Consider the following 8,727-nt stretch of genomic DNA (forward strand, 5'->3'; position numbering starts at 1 on the left):
TCTCCTGAGCTCATTATCGGAGCCACTTGTCAGTGTAATGCTGATAAAAACATTTTTAAGGGTTAATAAAGAAGCCGTGTGTTGATGACTTCCTGAAGCTTTCAGAAAGAGCAGGAGTTTTTAAAGTAAGCAAAAGGAGCAATAAGAGAATGACGTTGCTACAAAATACTTAGAAACTTGAAGTGTGGAGTTTCAGTCCAGACAAAATGACAAAGAAGTGTTTTGTCCTGTTTTCTGGTCAGGAAAACAACACACTCCTGTGCTGGTAGCAGCCAATAACATGTCACTGCGAGAGTCAAATGAAGCATGACTCTGAAATATTTATGAGTTTTCCATACCTGCTTGATCCTGTGACTAGTGACCTGCTGCAGTCAAAGAGGTGGTGAGCGACGCAGACACTGGGACACGACTCAGACATGAACAATCACATCCCATCTGCAGTTGGTTCATGCTATACACTGCCTGTCCAAATAAACAGTCACCACCTGAATTTAACTGAACAAACAGGTACAGGCTTCCTATTGGACAGCTACTGCATGGACAACGTCTTAAGTTATGTAATCCCAGTGGCTTCTCGTTTCTTAAACAACCATGTGGGAGGATGCATCCTGTGGTCGTAGAAAACATTTTAGCCTGTTTAAGAAAGGTCAGATCGTTAGCGTCAAGCAGAGAAAACATCTCAGGAGATTCAGAGATGAATCTTGGAGAACTGTTCAATGCAAAACACTGGTCAACAGCCAAGAAGTCTGGGGTTTCCCAACTGTTTTAGGGTCATTTTGATTAACTGAATCCAAAAATCACTTTGGTTTTGCTCAATCAGGTCAACCTTCTGAACTATGGAGCAACATGAGTATCAAAATGCATGACTTGTTCTGACATCTGGATCAATTTTCTGAGAATCTGATCAATGAGTGATGAGCAGGAGGAGAGATTCCATCAGGACAGAAAAGAGACGGAGAATTTTACACAGTGACGATGTAATGTTCAATTTACATGTACTACCCCTATTAGTGTTTATTATTCAATTTATAGGAATCACAGTTTGTAACATTTAATAAATACACTCTGTTTGAAAACCTTTTTTTTTCCTAAAAGCACTAGTGTATTTTGTCAAAAGTTAACACTATGAATGTGTTAATCTAACATAGAACGGTGTAAAGTCAAAGGTGGTGCAACAAAATATTAATATGACCTATTGGTTTTTTTCAGTAACAACTTTCTCTTTTGACCAGGTGGTGAAAGACATTCAGACAAAGCTGCATAAATCAGACCATGTAACATGTTGTTACGTTTCCCTGATGCTGATGGCCTACAGCTGCTCTCAGAAAAACATCTTCTTAAAAAGCTTTCTGCCTGTTGAACTGAGGAACCGTATGGAAGACCAAAACCAAGGAAAAGGAAATGAACTTGACATGACCAGAAGAGTTCAAATGAACCTCTTTAAGGAGGCGGAGCAAACCAAACTAAAGTCTGAAAACGTCACTCTGAGCCACTACAGATCCTAAATCAATGTAAACTACAAGAACTGAATCTGTTTTCTTCAGTCTGCTTTGATTGGCCCCTTGTGTTTTCCCTCTGAAGTTCAGTCATTCTGATCACTAGTCCAGGCTGCTGCTCTGTGTTGTTATCTTGCAGTTATCACAAGGTTAAACGCTCGCAGGTTAACTTGTCTTGGTGTGTTTGGTGTCCAGCAGAGATTAGACCGGAGATTAGGAAGGTCACCAGGCCTGTGTCTCCTACAGACTGCATATGACACCATAGTTCCTCATTTAGACATGTTATCATCACCAGCTGATATGAAAACCTCTAACAATTCTGTCATGTAAGCTAACTCAGATCAATAGTAAATAGACAGGATGGCTAAATGGCAAATAATTAATTAACTGAATATTTTTGAATGATCATTTTATGCCAACACTGAAGTGCTGTAACAATTTTAATCAGCTGTAACACAGTATTAAGTTGGGGTGTAGGGCTGATGACTGTGAAGTAATGTCAAAACAGTGGATTTCATGAATGTTAACGTAAACTGTTTTTCCTAAAATGATATTTCCCCCTCTGTGTTTCTCCTCTGAGCTGTGCAGAGCGTCTGCAGGACACAGGAGGAGTTTTCAGGGCTGCAGAATGTGACAAAGACTCAGCTGACAGCTCTGTGACGTCAGAGCAAGGCAGTACAAAGCCTCGCCTCCGACCTCTGAGAGTTCACTGCTGATAACACACACACACTCAGCTATGGCCTGCCTGATACAAAGAATCATGGTACAACACACACCCTACAACCAGACAATGCCTCCATCCGTGTGCGTTCGCAGACGATATGAAGGACAAGGAATTTACACAAATACATAATCCAGCTCTACCAAAACGAGGCCCTAATTATGCAAACGATGGACTGTCCAGGCCCTTAATGGCCCCTGCTGTGTTCCCATTTCCACTGATGGAACACGTCCAGCTACGTCTGCCAACGGTTGCAGGCGATCTGAGCAGCGGCGCTCTCATCAGCTGACCCGAACCTCTGATTAAGCCTCCTCCGTTGTTCCCTCCAGTGACCGCACACATTTAAAGGCCTGGCAGGGATCCAGAACGAGCCGCAGGAATGCCAGTGAAGTTCCACAGCAAGACGAGGGGAGCCGGGCGTTAATGAGCTTAGTTCCCAGGAAAACAACAACAACTGTCCCATCAAGTTCAGCAGACAGGTGGAGAAACCCTGAAGCAGTTTTTTTTTTTTTTTTTTTGTTAAAACTGAAGATCTGTTTCATACATCTGGTTCTGAGTTTGGGGTAGTTTGAAGTTTCCAATGAACTGAACGAATGAATCAATAAGAGGATTTCAGAAACAAACATCCTGTCTCTCCATTCACACCTCAAATATTTGATCCTATTCACTGTAAAACTTAAGTAGTTCTCCTTACTTCAAAAGTAGATGCAAACTTGTTGCCTCAAAGTGTTTTGTTTTCATTAAATTAAGCTGAGTAACATTAACTTGTGCAGTTTTTGTGAGGATAATTTTTGTTAATTTAATAAATCTGAGTATGCAGCAATTACTTAAACACCTGAAACATTATTTTTTCTGAAGGCATTTTCTTAAACTTAAAAGTACTAACATAAAAATGACTGGCTCCTGCTTTATATGTGTTCATCTACTCAACCTTTACCAGAACTTACAAAATACTTAGTTTAATCACTTCTTTTCAGCAAAAACATTCACGATCATAGGAATACTCATGAAAATGAACATACACCTGACACATGGTGTATTTTTATGTATTTAATGTAAATACCATAAATAGCTGTACTGCTCTGAAAGTATCAGCTCATTCTTGATGAACTGATTGCATAGATTAAGCTTGTTCACCTCAACCATCTTAAAATGAATCTTGCTGACAAATATAGTTTTTTTTTATTTTTATTAATTGCTGCTACTGGTGGAACAATGCATTGTGGGATACCTTGCTGGCCACCCCTGACTGTCACATACTCTTCCAGATTAATTCAAATGAACCAAGTTCATTTTGAAAACATTTTTACCTCAACAGGCTCTCCAAGTATTTACGCTAAAAATAACTATCTAAATAAAAAACACATAAAATGAACTGAATTTATTTATTTAATTAAAGTCAACATTTTAATTCATGGTACGACTTAATTATAGTTTAATTGAGTGTTAGCAATTAAACAGACTCAGGTCAGGTGAAGAGGCAGCTTGTTATTTACATATAATGTTTGTTAAAACTGAACAAATCTAACTCTGTTGTTTCTGACAGCTGGTTAGAAACACTGATTTTAATACTGTTACAGGCGTTCCCAGTCCAGAAATGATGGATTCCCATTTATTACTTCCACTTCCTGCAGAGATCGGTCAGATTGATTCCATCCAGATGGTCTGAATGATCAGCATGTCGTCAAGTTCTCCACAGGTCTGGTACTGACCCAAATGTACAGGACAAACATCTAAAACATGCACAAAACTGGGAGGTTACACTCTGAAAATATTTCAAAAATAGTTAAGGTCACACTCTTCAGGAAGTATTAAGTATTAATTTTTCATGTGTATATATATATATGCATGAACACTATCAGTAAATCTACAAACCAGCAAATGTCAGTGTATTTCTGAACCAATGTTGTTTTTGTTTTGTACTAATTAGCCGTGACACTAGAATTGACTGCTCCTTGTTTCTAATCAATATTTCATACTGTAATGAGATATGAGATGCCAGGCAGGATGGAAACTTGGTTTGCTGTGTCATTGTGGGGGAAACTGGTACAAACTTTAATCAGGTTACATTTTATCAGCACCACTCAATTTATTATTTACTTTACTGCTTCATCAGCTGCTTTTTACTTCCTGTTACTGTTATAAAAATAATTGTAAAATAAATGTCTACACTTTGCAATACCCATCTGGCCAAAAGCATGCCTTCATTTAGAAAAATATTCATAAGGATTATAACAGATTTTATCCTATTAGGACAATAAATATTTAAAGCAGTATTTCATCTAATCAAATCGATAGCTATTAATAATAATACAGAACGTCAACATTCAATTTAAATTTCATTAATTGGGTCACAATTAGATTCAATATTGGTTTAAATACTTCTAAATTCCTTTAATAATAAGTAGCATACTGAAAATTCTGTGTAATTTTAAGTATCACATAAAATAAATAATTTTATGTAATTTTTAAAACATTTTCCTGCCCATATTAAAAACCATGGTGGCATAGATTACTTTAACAGTACATACATTTTTGAGCAGTAAGATATCTGAAAATAAAACACTCTGGCTCAATATGGAGTACAAGACAGTATTGTATTTAAATGGAAGTAAGTAGTAAATAACTTTTACATTTTTTTTGTTGAAGTAATATTTTTGTTTGCGAATATAAAGAAGAAACAAGACACAGAACACAGAATGCGAAGTCAACATTGTGGTTCTGACACACACTCCTCACCAGTAGGTGGTGGTAAACCGCCAATAAACTCAAGAAGAAGACTACGCTTTCACATCCAGGTGTTTTGCATCATGTTACATGGGGCTCATATATCGCAATCCACAGTTTTGATAATCGATACAGAATTGTAAAAAATAATAATTGAATTGTATCAATTAATGGATATCTGTATCCACCCTAACAGGTAGAACTTTGAAAATACCACTGCAGAATTTGTTTTTAGTAGAACATGTTTTTAATTTTAGACACATCTGCTGCTGTATTCTGGATTATCAATATGGCTATCGGCCCAAATCATCATATCGATGCATCCCTTATTAAAACCAAATATTGAACATCGCACGTTTTAGTTTCTGACATTTTTAAAGGTTAACACAAAACCACACAACTATTCATCGAACTGTTTCCAATGTCTAACTTTTTTTTAATGAGATTTCTTTTTATTATTTAAAATTAACAGGTAAGTCTGATTGAGACCCAAAGTGTCAGAGCTGGAATTACTGGAGACTTTCAGCGCTAAATGCTCACTACCAGTCAGCTGAATGACAATAATTCTTTTTCTCTGGATCAACCACTCATAGTTGCTTATTTAATGACAATTTATAATAAGTGTTATTTTCCTCATGTCATTCACATTTTGACATCATGAGACACCTTGCAGTCACATTTTAAGGTTTTCAAATGGAATGTTACTCTATGTTTTTTTTTCTTTTTTTTTAAAGACTTGGCATTTTTCCAAGATTTTTTTAAAGAAAGTAGCAATGAGGAGACCAGGAGTAACACTGGAGGAGCAGCAAGAGTTTCAAACATCTTGTTGTCTCTTAGAGCTTACACATGCGATATGTAAGTCCATGTCATGAAAAATGAAATCCAACATATATGTCTGTTGAATTGTGTTATGTGAGTGTTGATGCTTCCACACAGCTGCAGCAGAGAAGCAGCTGTGCAGCCCTGCAGCATTCCGTAAAGCAAAAGCCTCTTGGTTTCACTCGGAAACAACTTCAGGTCTGATGTGTTTGTAAGATGTGGCAGAATGTGATGCTTCTGTAAGAGCTTTACACAAGCAACTTAACATGCTCACAGCTTTAGCGCTCTCAGCCTCTAATCTGATCACTGCTAATTTTCCTTTCTCTCCTCCCTGGGATTACAGAGCTCCATGAACCTTAAGAGGCCTGTGTGGATCACACAGGGTCAAAGGAAAGCAGAGTGCCACACACTCTACACAAACAGACAGTTTACTGAAGTCTAATATGGAGCAGTGGTCATTTTGTAAGGGTGGAATAATTATGATGGGTGCAGAGAAACAGCAACTAAAAGCTTTTCTGCATCAATATGAATACAGGAGTTCAAGTGAATGTTTTTTTTCAAATCTCATTTAAACATGCTTTCATCTATTTCAGCTCAAACAGCTTTAGATGTCAAAAAGGGTATGAAAAAATACTAAATGCTAAAAACTAAATTGTTGCATCACTGCCTCCATCTCCATAAGATCTTCCTTCATCATAGCTGGACCTGCAGAGGGCTGATGCTCCTCCTCTTCCTCATATGGCCGGCCCAGCTGCATGTTGGGGTGTCTTGAACAGCTCTTCATTTATGGAGCTAAATTAGGGCCAAATGTTTTCGTAATTAAAAAGACAAAAATAAAATAAAATAAAATAAAATAAAATAAAATAAAATAAAATAAAATAAAGTTGTAATAGAAAAAGTGAAACTTGAAATTGAAAACTTAAGTTTGCCCCCTATGCAAAATTGGGGCCAAAAGCCAGAAGCAGAAAAAAAAACTGATCTGAAATTGAAAAAAATAAATAAATTGTACTTGTAAAAAACAAACGTTTCTGAAAACATAAAATGTGAAGCTGAAAAAAAAAATCTTCAAATATTGTTACCTTTCTTGAATAATGGCCAATGTCAATTTTTGCCAAAAGTGATTTTGGCAAAAGACTTAGGACATTATCTTAGGCGAAGTAAAAAATTAAAATTAATAATTTCTTCAAAAACCTTCCAGAATTAAATCAATATCTTATTTGAACTGAGGGTTTGATTGGGGGGGTGGGGGGGCAGCACATTTCCCTTTAATTTGAATGCATGATTGTATTTTTCAAGTTTTCATTAAAAAAAAAATTGCACCTAAATTTGACTTTTAGTTTTTCTATTATAATTTTGGTTTTCAAATTAATATAACATTTGGCCCTAATTTAGCTCCATACTCCTCCTGCGAGGCGGTCAGCTCCCAGAGTTCCGGACTGGTCTCCAGTGAGGTCTCAGCGCGCGCGGCTCAGCTGTTCAGAGGACAAGCTGATTAAGTGGCGGGATTTCCAGCAGATCAGAGCTGCTATTCCCAGCCTGGTCCGCCAGGATTACCTCCTCCGTTCAGGGAGCAATTTAGCTTCATGTTGTCGTCCACCAAACCATTACTGCGACATACAAAAGTATTTACTCCCCTCTACCTTTTTCATATTGCATCCCCATATTAAATCCAGGTTTTTTATGAAGGCCTCAGGTAAGTTTATTAAACTTAGCAGCATTTATATACAGGATATGAAAAGCAAACTGTCTGCTGTAGAGAAATAGAGTTGAGTTCTAAAACAATATTCTGACATTTAAGCTAAATGAATTATAACTCTGGAGGAGCTGTAAAGAGCAACAACTCCAGTTGAATAATTATCAACACAACTATTAATCATGCATTCTACAAATTTAGCATTTGAGGAAACACAAAAATAGCAAAAGATTTACATTAGGGGTGAGCGATATGCAAAGTGTTACCATTATATTTTGCAGTAATATTGTGATAATAAAAGTGATAATTGTATGACTGTCTGTGTCACAACAACCAAAGCCCAACAAATACAAATATTGCAAAACATTCCCATTTGTATTAAAGCTTCTTTAGGACACCAGTCACACAAAGAAGTATGATTTTCACTATTCAGCTGCTCATTGTAACTTTATTTAAAATTTATTGGTATTTATTCAACAAACAGTTGAAAAAATAGTAAAACTATCAATCCCAACAATAAGGACAGTTTCAGAGGGGATGGGGGGGATGTATATCATTAATTGTAATGTATGACAACAATAAGTCAAAATCTTATAAGAAATGTATCACGATAAATGATAACACAATAACAACTAGACTGGTTGTTGCAGTTCTGCTCAGTTCTCATCTCCCTTCACTGCCCCATCTGAGACTTCTTCCATTCAGCTGGATTTCTCTGGTTGAATTTCATCTTGGTCAATCAGCAAGCAGAAGTAGAAGTTGTGAAACATAATGTCAATTTTCTGTTTTAAAATTGTAGTCTGCCTCTCCTGTAGTTTTAGCAATGGCAGCAGAAGAAGTGAACAGTCCGTGTTGGTACAGCTTCCAAATACAGAGCTGTTAAAGTTGCAGCAAGAGGAATATCTAAGACATTTAAGACAAACTTCAACAGACGCCACGCCTTATAATAATTTCCTAACAGACCCTCTGTATGAAGCAAAGTGTAGAACAAGGGGCGGCTTTTAAACTGGCTGACGAGCTAGATACAAATACATTCCACACTTTTCATATTCTTTTGTTAGTTTTAAAAATATATATTGCATCTTTTTCTTTCTACTTAATTATGCTTTACTTAATGTTCATCACATAAAATATAATGTAATTAAATGTTTAATGAAGAAGTATTAATACTTCTTCATGGCTCTGTATATCTGCAACTCCTGATATAAATAAGCTTTTCAGCAGCTAAACAAGTCGCTCCCTTCACTAGCTAGCCATTAGCTGGGAAGATT

Source organism: Poecilia mexicana, unplaced genomic scaffold (assembly GCF_051168715.1).
Source record: "Poecilia mexicana isolate PSO_F unplaced genomic scaffold, ASM5116871v1 scaffold_22, whole genome shotgun sequence".
Classification (NCBI taxonomy): Eukaryota; Metazoa; Chordata; class Actinopteri; order Cyprinodontiformes; family Poeciliidae; genus Poecilia; species Poecilia mexicana.